We start from the raw sequence: 14,735 nt of genomic DNA, 5'->3' as shown, positions 1-14,735 counted from the left end.
TTTGAGCCTGTTAATATCTTGTTTCCCACCCGCAATGTTCCCTCCTGTTGTCACGTCTGCCAAGCAGATCGACCTGAGTCATTTGATAAGGTGAAAGTGCTTGAGGCATTCAAGTCTCCAACCATTTCTGTTTCATCTCTAGCTAAGATTTTTATCATTTCAAAGAGGAAAAAATTGGAACAATTAGCCATCATGGGGAAATCATTCTGTTGTCAGGTCACCCACAAGTTTATATTTAGAGCTAACTGACATAAAAAGGGAAAATATAGTGACATGAAAGCTGAAGCTTGGTGCTAGTTTGGAAAATATTTAATGATTGGGATGGTACAACTGGGTCTTCTAAAAGAGTTGGAGAGTATCTAGGGGAAGACATGGAATCCCAAGGACTTAAAGAACTTGGAGATGAACTGAACATTAAAATATATTTTGTCAAAAAACATTTACTCCTTCTTACACAGGAGGTTGGTCTGATAAGCTGAAATCAGGAAGGAACAATAGGAATCGATTAATCCAATTTCCTAATTTTAATGAGGAGGAAATATGTTCAAGGGAGAGCATTAACTCATTCAGTGTTCTGTCTGCTTAAAATGCTTACCCTGTCCCAAATTCTTGTGGAAATGTTACTGTTATTATTATCATTATTATTATAATTACGCATAATACATTACAGATGCGAAGGGGACTTAGGGAAGACTTTAAAGATAAGGTAGTATTTATGCTTGCTTGACCTTGAAGCAATGTAAGATTCTATCTATTATTATTTTCTGCTGTAATTTGTTGCACTTCCAATATTCATGGATTCTGCCAGTCCAGAACTACTTCAGAGGCTGGATTTGCTAATTAGCCTGAGGGTTGTAGAAAAAAGTCAGAAAGAAATGAGTGTCCTCTCTGCCATCTTGGCTTTGCCCCCAGAAGTTCAGAGAGAGAATCTCTGTCACTTGTGACATATTCTTTTCAGATTGTGGATCACTGGCTTGATGATCTGTCAGACAGTCATACCTAAATGAAAACCTCCCAAATAATATCAGCTACAGTCAGAAGAACTTTTAATCTTTTTTTTTTTTGCAAAGATAATTTTTTATTAATTTTATAATTATATTTTTTGGCAGTACATATGCATGAGTAATTTTTTTTTACAACATTATCCCTTGTATTCATTTTTCCAAATTTTCCCCTCCCTCCCTAAATTTTAATCTTCAATAGCAAATCTCATTAATCAAAATTTCAGATGATTCTAGCTCTCAAAGCTCATACATCTTAAATAGGGCTTGACTATGTATGACCTTATATTGATAATAGTAAATAATTCACCCTAGAAAGTTCACAGTGTACTGAAAAATTCCAAATTGCATATTGTCTATAGCAGAAACATGTTCAATGGGACAAAGGCAAAAACTATTATCCTCAGAGTCCTTTATGATAAAAGTTATACTTTAAGATGACTCAATACAATCAATTAAAACATTCACAATATAGAGTATCCTAATTTCAGATAAAAGAATCTTATTAGAATTCACATCAATAACTTAATTCTAAATATATTAAATCATCTTTCTCCAATTGAGGATTACCTATAAACTTTTGGAAATATAAATAATAGGTACAACAAAGTCTATATAAAACAAAAATATTCCACACACAATTGTGCATACCATATCAGATCAGGTTAAAATCCTACTCTAGGTACTTCAAGAAAGCTATAGATCACATTTGTTATATATTCATTAAACAAGGAGACCATTATGCACTTAAATAAACATTAAATAATTTGCTGAAGACAGATGGGTATCTTGGGAGAAATAATCACTTTCAGAGAAATTGTGGTTACAACAAACCTCTTATAAGATTCTTGCATTGCTACGAAGTGCAATCTATGATACAGCATCAAAAATGACCTTGCCTTAAAGTGGCCATAGATTGAAAAAAAATTAATTATTAATACCATGTAAATGTAGACTGATCCTTTAAACAATATAAGCAATTAATGTTTCAACCAGCTGGGAGTGAGCTGCAATTTTTCACTAATAAGAAGCAGCCACACCCAGGAGGGAGGAGGGTAAGTGAAATTTTCACCTTCCAAGTTGAAAGATCTTTCCCTTTCTTCTTCCCCTCACTCTACTTTTCCTTACAATTAACTCTTTTAGGGTGCCAGTCCTTCTCAGGATTTAGCCAGCCAGTGTGTTTCCTTTCCCAAGCAAATGGCAAGTCCCTTCCATTAAAGGAGTTGGCCTTCTTGACCAACCTATGTCTTTCCCTTTCCCCAACATACTCCTTTTCTCTCCCTATCCCTATTTCCAACATTCTCCTCAACATATTCTATCTCTCTCTCCTACCAATTCCAACATTCTGCATCTCCCTTTCTCTAACATGTTTTCTCCCTCTTTTTCCAACATAGTTCCAAACCAATAACCTTTAACAATTTCATGTTTCAATATTTTGACAATAACTCCTACACAATTATTAGTTTCACAATTTTCACATATGATAGACATACAATATACATAATCTGCACACATAATATACATAATATACAAACATAACATAACCTATCAGTAATGGATAGGAACCTCATGTAATCCAAAGTCGTTTCAAATTTTTAACATAAACACCAATTAAAGTTATTTAAACAAAATCAATACTTTTCCATGTGATATTCTAACTAGATATTTCATTCAAACTGTCAATTATTTCTGCAAATTGATCTTTTTTTTGTCCCATGTATGTAAAATCACCTTTTTTCTTCTTTCCTTTTTTTTCTTTTTCTTCAAAACTTTTAAGATCCACAGTATAGTTAACTGCACAAAGCTTAAACACATGTTCACCAGAGCTGACAAAATTTTAAAGCCAAGCTCATAGGGAATCCAAACATGTGATCTCTTCAGGTAAGTTATTAGAACTTTGTTTTAACAAGCTATTTTTAAACCAAATCAAATCAAATACTGCTGCAGATTTCCACTAGTAATGTTTCAATATTCAAACAAATCCCTAAGATCTTATGCCCAGAATAAACAGATTTAGCATGTACCAGGCAATAATAATTATCTGCCATAATTTCAGAATCACAATTGCAATTTAAACATACTAAGCCCCAAAATTCAATAGACAAGCCAATAAGCATACCCTTTTCCCACTTAAATAAATTTCTCTAAATTCTAATTAATGTTGCAGACAAACTGAATTACCATTTTGCAATTTTTCAATCCATAAAAAACTAGCTCTCAAAAGTATGAGCAGGTTCAGAAATCTTGACTAGATATCTCAAAAGGAGACTATTCCTTGCCGGAGTTTTGTTGTTGTTGTTGTTGTTGTTTTTGTTTTTGTTTTGTCTTGTTTTGTTTTGTTTTAAGCAATTGATATCAATTTCCTTTTTTCTCTTTCTTACCCTCCCATTCAGAGATATAACCTGATTCAAATAAGGTTTTGCCCCTGTATTTTTCTAACAGGCTTTTGAAACAAGTTGCTTTTCTGCCAGATTTTAAAAGCAGACAAGGTTTTTCTGTTTTTCCTCAAGTTAGTGCAATTAAGTCCAATAAAGAACTTAATACTCATAAAGTATTTGTTTTATGCTAAGCATCTTTGTAATCTCTAAATGACCAATTGCCAAATTTGAAAACTTAACAGAGCTCCTAAATCAACACATAACAAAGACAAACAAGTCACAAACACAGACCACACAAATGTAACAGAATTCTCACCATATATGAATAAATACAAACTAGGGGCAAGCTCCTGCTATCCCAGAGTGCCATGAGGGAAGTTTTCAGTTCGACACTATCTCCTTCCCAGAAACAGAAATACCTAAAATGAGCCGTTTCAAAGATTAACCTGGCTTCCAAATTCTGGAGTAAAGCTGGAGGGGTCAGACCAGGTGCATTCCTTGCCTTTATAGAGAGTGCCCCAGTGTATTTTCCTGTGATCTATATATCAAAAATACCCCAAACCAATTTGTGCCTAATGGCAATCATATTTGTGCCCAAAGGCATCCAGGACCAAGTTGTGCCCAAAGGCATCCAGATTCATGCCCGAAGGCACCCAAATTTGTGCCAACAGGACCCAAATATATCTTTTGCTTTATACAAAGGATACCCAGAAGTATTACAAGGCATCCCCTCCACTACATCCCAGAGCTGTTTTATTGATCCAGCTAGCCTTTCCTGGGGTGCCAGATTTACTAGCAATCAGACCAGATAAAAAACCCTGCAGTGGATTCAAATCAGATTCTCCACTTAGGCTAAATAGAGGTCTATTGGTGGTGAGTCTTTACTGTAGCTGGACCTGGTCTCCCCTGTAGACCTGAAACAAACCAGGGGCCTACTTCCCTGATGGAGTCCAGAATCAGTTGGATCAAAGTTCCTCATTGAGGTCCAGTTCTCTAATCTCTAATCTCACTCTCAAATCTTTCATATTGTGCTGGGGCCTCCAATTATGTGATATCAGAGAAACTGAGGCAAGCAGAAATTGGTTTCTAATATTTAATGTGGAGTTTAAGCTTGCTGAAAGGATGGGACTATTTTCCAGAGCATTTGGTACAGATTATCTGAAGCAGAGATATTATATAGGATTTTAACTAATTAGGGTTCTCAAACAGAATATATAACCTGAGTATATAAAGTTATAGGGGAAACAAAGGCAGATAAGGAGGGCAAGGACACTAAGAGGATAGACAAGCCATAATTCCAGGAGAAGATCAAAACTTGATCCTGACAGGATAGGGGTCAAAGTAAGAATGTCGAGGGCAGGAGACATCCAGGCAAGGGGAAATACCCCAAAAGAGGGGGAATTACCCTAGTACGGCTCAAGATGATGCACCTGGAGTGTATGACACAATCATATGTAAAGTTGGTTGGAGCTTCAAGGTTTGACATGGGCTTTTTTATTAAGCTCAATTCTCCTAGTTCTAATGGCAAGGAAGTAGGGGATGTCTATAACCCATCATCCAGTACTGAACAAACATAATGGATATTTATTTCTTATTAATGTAATATTCATATTGTGATAACTACAACCAAACACAGTATGGCAGTTATGATTTAATCAGAGTAAAATTCAGGAAGTTTATAGCTTCCTTATTCCAAGAGAGGAGACTTCATTTGATATAACTGAAATCAACATTAATTTTTTATCCTCCTATCATGTCACAATAACCTGCAAAAATATAAACATTTGCTATGTAGAATTCAATATTCAAAATGATCTTCTCCCTTTCTTCTTTAAAAACAAGCAAAAATTTTAGACTTGTGTGCTTACACTTTTTTTTATAACTAGCTTATTTCCCCTAAGACCTCCAGATCTTTTTTGTGTCAACCTGTAATTTAATCACATGTTATTTATATGTGTGATGCTGAATTTTTGAATCTAGTTCAAGAATGTATATCTCTTTTAAAATCTCTTCTTAAAATAAGTAATAAATTAAATGTTTTAAGTTTTGGGAAATCCTTTTGTATCATAATATTGAGGAAGAATATTCGTTATCCTTTGATGGAAGGATCTATAACTCAAATTAAATCAGCCACTTGACTTTCATTTATTTATTTATTCATCCATTCGTTCATTCATTCATTTATTTGTTTATCTATCTATTTATTTATTTATTTTTCATTCATCCATCTATTTATTTATTTATTCATTTATCTATTAATTAATTAATTAATTAATTTGTTTGTTTGTTTGCTTATTTATTTATTTATTTATTTATTTATTTTTGGCATATGGTGAGAGCCGAACGGACTAGGACACCGAGAATGGTCAGGAAACCAGGAAGACCAGCTTCAAGTCTTCCCTGTGGCACATAATATCTGAGTGATCCTGGGCAATAAACACCTCACTTTGTTACAGGAAGCTCTCTGTTAATAATTAATTTAGTTTATAGCTTGTCAAGTGACTACTTGCATTAGTAGGAGGATTTTTTGTTTTAATATAGGTGTTCCCTGTACCAGTGAAACCATACTCAGTTCCTATCGCTGCACAGATGGTACTATTCTAGGCTTTGTGATGACTAGGAGATAACACAATCCCTAGTGTCCAGGAATTTAAACTATAATTGCCTGCAAAGCTCTTTGTGTCAGAGCATATAACTACCTGGGTTTTTCTTTGGATGTAACATGCCTGATTTTTCATATCAGCTAGACTGGTTCATCCATTCTCAATCCCCTCTTCCTTCTACCCAACCCCCACTAAAGAAAAAAAAAGTTTCCTTGGTCTTACCTTTCTCTTCTCTTGTTTAGTGATTATAACATGATTATAGATGCTAGTAAGCCCCTAATCCCATTCCCCATCCACTGTCAAACATGAAACTAATGTATCTTGGATTGGATTGTTATATTTGGGTGTTTCTGTTGTTTTGAAGCTGGAATGCAAGCTTCTTGAGGGTAGGAACTATTACATATATGTTGGTGTATCTTAAGGTCTAGCATAGCTATGACACATAGTAGGAGCTTAATAGATTTTTGCTGATTAACTGATAGATTGAATTGTAGTGAAAGCATTCAAGTGAAACTTGCCAACACTGAGACTGCATCCAGCCACAAATGCAATATTTCACAGGCTGATTTATCTTTTCTTTGAGGATTAATCTAAGCCATGAATGGGTATAATTATAGCTCTAAAGCAAGGACATCTTTTAAGATGTTCCAGATAAGATGAGGCTGGCCTTACTTGGGTGTCCATAATAGTGCTAGCCATTTACCCCACCAGCAGCGCTGAAATAGATTCCCAACCTTCTAGGACACACACTGAAGCCTCATTATACTGCAATCTCTTTATACTAGTGACAGTTAAAAGTTTTGCCAGAAACTCAATTATGAGCCTCCATGAGTATTAAGACTTGATTTGAACTGAAACTTTGAATGCACAGAATCCATGGTGGAGCTTTTCTTTTTAAAGCCTTCCTTTCTGAGCATTTTCTGTGACTCATTTTGAATTTCAATCATGTGATACAAAGAGAGAGGAAGCTTTAGCTCCCATTCCCATGTTGTTTCCCAGTTCTAAGGACTTTGTGGTTTAAAACATCATAGCAATGTCAAAGTTGTGTTCACAACGATTGAGTCAGCTCTTTAAGTTATTAGAAAATGAAATAATGGAAGCTGAACTTTAACTGATGTGGCGGCACATCAATCCTATCTACCCTGTACTTATTAAGCTACCTGCTGAGGGCAACAACAGGCCTGGTTTCAAGAAGACCTGAGTACAAATGGGACCTGAGACACTGTTTGCCTCAATTTTCTCATCTGTACCATGGTGAAAAAACAGTATCTACCTCCCAGGATTATTGTAAGGACCAAATGAGATCACAATTGTAAAGTAGTTCAGAATAAGAGCTATATAAATATTAGCTTCTATTATTTTATGCTAGACAGTGTAATAGTCACTGAAATATAGAGAAAACTTACACTTTATGGGAAAAACATCATTTATGTAGATAATAATATACAAACAGATAAGAAGTAATTTAAAAGATATGAGTATCCAGTAGGACAAATCTGCTAGCATGTGGCCCTTTAATGGAGTCTTCAATGGGAATAATGATTCCAAGTCACATAGTTGTAAGGGACATTGAGGGTCATTCTGGTCTAGCTGTCTCATTTTACAGAGGAAGGAACTGAAGCCTTGAAAGTTAAAATTATGTGCCTAAGGGCCACAGAACTCATTAGGAACATAGCTTTGCTTCCAAATATAATACTTTCTCCATTTTATCTGTCAGGGGAACTTTAGCAAATTGGTCTAACCTTCAAATATATAAGGACATGCACAGGTTGTTTATTCACTCTGTTGCACAATTGCAGCTCCATATTGTGTGTTGTGGTATCACCTCTCTGCTGTCATGGACGTCAATCGGACAAAGAGATAGATTGTAAGCAACAAAAATAACAACCATAGATATAAAATTGGGAGGTACATTAGAGGTCATCTGGTCTAAATCTTGCATTTTACACTAAGGTTCAGAGAAATAAATTAATTTACTAATTTCATTTAGCTACTAAGTAATAACCAACCTAGGTCCTCTGATATTAAATCCTTCATTCTTTCCAATGAACCACATCCTCTCTCATAAGGCATAACATTCTAAAACCCAAGATTTAACATGCACATACACACAAATATACATATGTAAAGAAAGATCTTTAAGTCCTTATGCATTATTAAGCTATTAACATTTTAATAGCTACTAGATAATTTAACATATATTTAATGAAGCTAATTAAATTATTAAATTAAAATGTTATTATTATTACATATTATTTTTAAAAGTAATAAAAGTTACACTAACCCTTTTGGGATAACTTATATATGTCTATATACATATACATAGGTATACCTTTACAAGCCTATGAACATTCATCTTAAATCCATCTTAAGATGTACTATATGTATATTTAAAATGTATAAATATGTAGCAATGTATTATAGCCATATTACATATGTAGATACACACACACACACACACACACACATATATATATATTATTTAGGCTACACTGTTTAATTGCTTAAATAAATGTTTCTGTGTGCAATCACTTCTTGGGGTGAATCAAAGATGTGGACACATCTTCAAGGACTTGTACTTTTAGGAGTTAGACGCGCTGCTATTTTTAGACATTTTTTCCCTTTTTTTGTGGTTTACAGGAAAACATGAGCATTTTCCTTCTATTCACTACAATTTACCTTATGTGCACCTGAGTGAGTAACATCAGGAATATAAAGTACCTGAGCAATTAGCTTTGTTTTATTTGTCCCTTGAAATGGAGTGCGTATACAACTAGATTCCTCCCTTATTCTCTCTGTCTCTGTTTCTCAGTCCATCTATCTGTGTCTGTTTATCTCTGCCTTTCCCTATTTGTCACTCCCTGTTCTTGTCTTTCTTTTCTATCTCCCTATCTGTTCTTCTCTCTTAGTTTTTCTGTTTCTTCCCTCCACTTCTGTTTGTCTCTCTCTTTCTGTCTGTCTGTCCATTTATCTGTCTTTTCCCCTCCTTCTCTATCTGTCCCCCTCTTTGTGTCTCTATCTCTGTCCAACTCTTTGTTTGTGTCTGTCTGTTTCTTTCTCTGTGTGTCTCTATTTCTGTCTCTCTTCCATTTTATATCATTAATTGCAAATTATCAACAGCAGAGTGTTTACAAATTGCTTTGGCCAGAGGAATATTTTGCTGATTAAAAAATAAAAACAAAATTTTAATGAGAATTAAGTTGCAACTTTATTTTTTGAATGGGAAAAATAGAAAGACCTGCATGCTAATGAAATAGATTCCTGAAAGATTTTAAGTAAAAAACAAACAAACAAACAAGTATTAACAGACTTATAAGAAGAATTAGGGAGAAGAAATAACTCTTCTTTCTCTGATAATAGCTCCTGATTAGATCTTGAGCTCCTTTAGGTTAGGGACCAGTTTTGCCTTTCAAGTAAATGTTACTTGTCCACCTGATACTTATTAAGAAATTTGTAGCACTACAAAGTACTTAACCAACAATAACAATGTGAAGCAGGTGATACATGTTTCCTCCCCATTTTACTGTTGAGAAACTTGAAGCTCAGAGAAATGGAGAATAGACTGGTTTGACCAAGATCAAAACTTCCATCAGGAAAAGTTTAACTCCCACTTCTGATTCTAGGGCCTTTTAATTTTTTTTTCACTTGAACAACTGCCTAGCCTATACCAGTGCTCCATCCCTATCTTCCATCTGTGACTTCTATACAGCATAATTAGAAGGAGCAGTTATTCCTGATTGGCTGAGAGAATGCTGAACCAGGAAGGACTGTACCTGGTGAATGAAGAAGAGACTTTTGGGGATGAGTGGAAAATTTAGACAGTCATGAGAGGTAAAATTTAACTTTTGAATTGCTGCTAGGAACTGACATAATCACAGACATGGAGGGAGAGCTGCTCTCTATCCTCTACCTTTGCATTTCCTTTGATTTTTAGTGCTTACAAAACTAGAGGTAATGGAGAGTGGAATTTCCTTTGATGAGATTATTCTCTCTATTGCTTTTACATTGAAATCTTATCTATCTCCCAGTCTAAAGATTCATTTTTTCTTGTGTATATTTCTAGTCAGTCAGACACAAAGGGGATATAACATTGGGCCCAGAGTCAGCAAGATCTGATTTCAAAAAATCAAACAATCCAGGGTTCTCTTGGAAAGTACTCGGCTCTTTGGATTTCAGTATATAGCATACAAAGTAGTTAAGAAATAAAACAAAGCTCATTAGGATTACTGTGGTGGGGAATGTAGAGAAGAGTAGCCTATAGGAGTCAAGATTAGAGGACTCGGTGATGAAAAGTTTGCTTGTAATCCAAATCACTTAAATCATAGTGAGAAAAAAATCACATAAAACTACACTGAGATTCTCCTATACTATTGTAGAAGTTAGTATGGTCTCGTAGAAAGAACAGAGTCAACGATCAAGAAACATGGGTCTTGTCTGATCACTGACTTACTCATAATAAGATTTTAGGCAAATTTCTGTCATATAGGGAAAAATCTATGCTATCTTATAATGTCACTGTAAAGAGAATAAGGATCACTTACATATGGTAGTGCAAATATATGACTCAATATTCAATAAGCATTTATTAATTGCCTACCTTATGTTAAACAATGGACTAGATCTTGACTCATAGACCTTATAGATTTTTTTTCAGAGTATGGCTAGTTGTATACAATTGAAACTAGCATCAACAATCCAAAAAATCAGTTTTGACACCTTAATGCTTAGCACTGACAATTGAAAACCATTCTTTAGCTTCTGTTCAAAGACCTCCAGTAAGGGGCAAACCCTGGAATTCCTAAGGCAGCCATTGTTCTATAGAACAGTTCTAATAGACATTCAACTTAGATTTTCCTGTCTGCAGTTTACACTCATGGCTCCTAGCTCTGCCTCTGGGGCCAAGCAGAGCAAACCTAATCCCTCTTCTCTGTGACAGTGCTTTGAATTGTTTAAGATAACTATCATGTTCCTTATATCTTCTTATTTTGAATGAAACATGCTCAATTCCTTCAACCTATTCTTCCTCTGGCATGAATTCAAGAGCCTCCACCTTCCTGGTTCCCCTGTTCTTCATGACCTCCATATTATCGAGTTTATTAAGTTATACTTTTTTTTTCCTGATTTTGGAGTCAGATGTGAGTTTGCATCCTGATCCTCTCCCTTGTTGTACCTTGGGCAGGTCCATTTTTCTGTCATTTTCATTGTGTATACAGTAAGTAACTTAGATTATATTTCTCATGTTCCTTCAAACTCTAACTTTGTTTTATTCACAATGCATTTTGATTAGAGGAGAGAATATTGGATTTTATAACTTTTTATCTGAGTATAAGTTTATTTGGGGCACAGTAGTTAGTGTGCTGGAGTTGAAGTCAGGAAGAGTCATCTTTAAGTCCAGCCTCAGATAGTTACTATATGTATGACCCTGGGCAATTCACTTAACTCAGTTTAACTCAGTTTCCTCATCTGTGAAATGAGTTGGAGAAGGAAATGGTGAACTAGTCTAGCATTTCTGCCAAGAAAATCCTAAATGGGATCAGGAAGAGTCAGACATGACTGAAATAACTTGACAAGAACAAAACAAGTCTTTCTGAAGACTTGTCTTGGGAAGTATTAGATACTTTTGAAAACAACATAAATTCATTAATAAGTCATAACTAATATTTCTTAGAGTTAATGTAATCTTTTAAAATGCCTAATATACAGCAAGAATGCAATGAAGATATTACTCTGCACTATTTAACATCCTATGTTTTAGTTCCCATCTGATAAGTATTTCTAGTTTTTCATTGGCCTGACAAGATCACAACTGTGATCATTTAAACAAAATCCTTTCTAGTCCATTTCATGTGAATTCTCAAAAACTGATATACTGTAGTATAAAGATTTACATTTCTAGGCTGAAATTTTTGATCAAATTTCCTTTTAAATCTAGAGAGTAGAAATTGATCTTCATAAGCTTCATGCTGTTTTCTGAGCCGACAGTTAAGAAAATCTAAATCTTTGATTGTTTTTCCAGTAAACGAAGATGCCAAGAGACTTGGATATTTTTCCTTTCCCTTATCCAGATTGCATGAATGATTCAATCCCAATTCTGGTACATATGGTCTTTCTCCCTAGGCTGAATCATTGCACTTCAGATCAGTCATACTCTGTATTCCAATCAAATTGGCCAACTAGTTGCTTCCTATACATGGTCTAATGCAATTTCTCTTTCTTCAGTGTCTTGGCAAAGGCCATACTCAATGCCTGAAATTCTCTCTGTCATGTTTATCTCTTGGAGTCTCTACCTCTCTTTAAGTCTCATCTCAATTCCTGCTTTTTACTGGAAATTTTTCCTGGTCCATAATTAGAATCCATAATTAGAAAACAAAGCAAACCAGATGAGAACAACAACAGCAATTTATATTTGCTGATATACATAAATATTGTTCCCTTACTGCCAGGTCCAGTAGAATGAAGCTTCTTGGAGATAGGGCAAGGAATGTTTGCATTTTCATCTTCATGTCTCTAGAGTCAAACGTAGAATCTAGTACATAGTAATTATTTTAATTTTTTTTTATTTTTTCCAATTAGATGTAAAACAATTTTAACATTGTTTTGTTTGAGTCCCAAATTATCTCTTTTCTTCCCTCCCTCTTCTCTCATTGAGAAGAGAAATTATTTGGTACGTTACACATGTCCAATCATAGAAAACATTTTCATATTAGTCATGTTGTGAAAGAAAAGAAAGATAAAAATCCAAGAAAATAAAGTTTAAAAATGCTTCTGTCTTATTCCATTAAGTCTATTTCTGAAGACAGCATTTTTCTTTTTTTTTTTTTTTTTCCACTATTTTTTTATTGTAGCTTTTTATATACAAGACATATGCATGGGTAATTTTTCAGCATTGATCCTTGCAAAACTTTCTGTTCCAACTTTTCCTTTTGTTCCCCCTCCCCTAGATGCCAGGTAGTCCCATACATGTTAAATATGTTCAAGTATATGTTAAACACAATATATGTATATATCAGGTAGCATTTTTCATCATAAGTCCTTCAGAATTGTTTTGGATCACTGTATTGCTGAAAATAGCTAAGTCTTTCACAGTTGCTCATTATATAGTGTTGCTGTTACAGTGTAAACTGCTCTCCTGTTTCTATTTGCCTCACTTTTTACCAGGTCCTCTAAGTGTTTCTAGGGTTTCTGAAAATATCATTCTTTTATGACAAAGTAGTTTCTATGATACATATATACCACAACTTTTTCAACTTTTCCCAACTGTTGCGAATTCGCTCAATTTTCGATTCTTTGCTGCCACAAAGAGTCACCAAAATATTTTCATAGATAGAAGACCTTTCCCTTTTTCTTTTTTAAAATTTCTTTGAAATACAGACCAAGTAGTGTTTTTGCTAGATAAAAAGGTATGTGTGTATGTGATTTTGTAGACTTTGGAGCATATGTCCACATTTCTCTCCAAAATGGTTGGATGAGTTTACAACTTCAAAAACAATTCAATTTTTCTATTTTCCTATATCCTCTCCAACATCTATCATTTTCCTTTTTTTTCACATTAGCCATCTGAGGTTTTGTGTGAGGTTGTACCTCAGAGTTGTCTTAATTTAAATTTCTCTAATTAATAGTGATTTAGAGAATTTAAAAAAAAATTACTTTAGTTTTGATTTCCTCATCTGAAAACTGTTCATATTCTTTGATCTTTTATCAATTATAGAATTACTTGTATTCTTATAAACTCAACTCAGTTCTTTATACATTTGAGAACTGAGACCTTTTTCAGAGATACTTGCTTCAGTTTTTTATAATTATGATTTTTATATTTCCCTTTATCTTATTCCCCATTTATCTTTCTCTTTCTCCTTTCACTTTGTCCCTCTTTAAAAGCATTTTGCTTCTGGCTATTGCCTTCTTGAATCTGCCTTCTTCTCCTCTCTTCTCTAATCCATTTCTTTCTTATTTCTCTGCAATGTAAGACATTTCTATATCCAACTAACTGTGTAGATTATTTTATCTTTCAGACATTTTCAATGAGAATAAAGTTCAAGTATTGCCCACATTCACCCCATTTTCCTCTCTAATGTTCGTTCATCCTTTTATGTGAGATAATTTACCTCATTCTACCTTTCCTTTCCTTCTTCTAGTACATTCCTTTTCCTTATCTCTTAATTTTATGAAATATCATTCCATCAAAGTCAACTCACCATTTTCCTGTGTATATTTTTACTCCTTTTGACTATGCTAAAAATAGGAAAAAATTTAGAAGTTATAAATGTCATCCTCCCATGTGGTAAGGTAAAATATTTAACCTTATTAAATATCTTATAATTTCTCTTTCCTATTTTCCTTTATGCTTCTCTTGAGTCTGGGCTTTCAGGTAGTTCAACAATTTTTAAATCATTTCTTCCTGTTTTAGTTTCTAGGCCAGTTTTCTTTTTCAATTAGTTATTTCACATTGTATTTTATATTTTCACATATTTTACTTTGCTTTATTTTTTCTTATTTTCTCATGGGGTCATTCGTTTCCACTTACTCTGTTCTACTTTTTAAGAAGTTCTTTTCTTACTGGGATTTTTGTACATCTTTTTTTCCCCATTTACTCTATTATACTTTGTAAGGATTTTTTAATCAATAAATTTTTGTGCTTTTTTTCTATACTAAAATGTTGATGTTTTTCATAAATTTTTCATATCACTCTCATTTCTTTTCACAATTTTTCCGCTACTTTTTTTATTTGATTTTTTAAAAATGCTATTTGAACT

The 14,735-nt window shown here is 34.0% G+C and overlaps 1 long non-coding RNA gene across 2 annotated transcripts in view; it reads left to right on the top strand.

Moving 5' to 3' along the window:
* The first annotated feature begins 9,749 nt into the window (after positions 1-9,749).
* Positions 9,750-14,735, top strand: part of LOC141564803 (uncharacterized) — a 123,932-nt gene continuing 118,946 nt past the window's right edge. For both annotated transcript variants that reach the window (XR_012488731.1, XR_012488730.1), the window contains exon 1: positions 9,750-9,813. This is a non-coding gene — a long non-coding RNA (uncharacterized LOC141564803). The remainder of the gene's footprint in view (positions 9,814-14,735) is intronic.

This window comes from Sminthopsis crassicaudata, chromosome 3 (genome assembly GCF_048593235.1).
Source record: "Sminthopsis crassicaudata isolate SCR6 chromosome 3, ASM4859323v1, whole genome shotgun sequence".
Lineage (NCBI taxonomy): Eukaryota > Metazoa > Chordata > Mammalia > Dasyuromorphia > Dasyuridae > Sminthopsis > Sminthopsis crassicaudata.
Note: the sequence above shows the minus strand (reverse complement) of the source record. Positions and strands in the feature narration are given on the sequence as shown.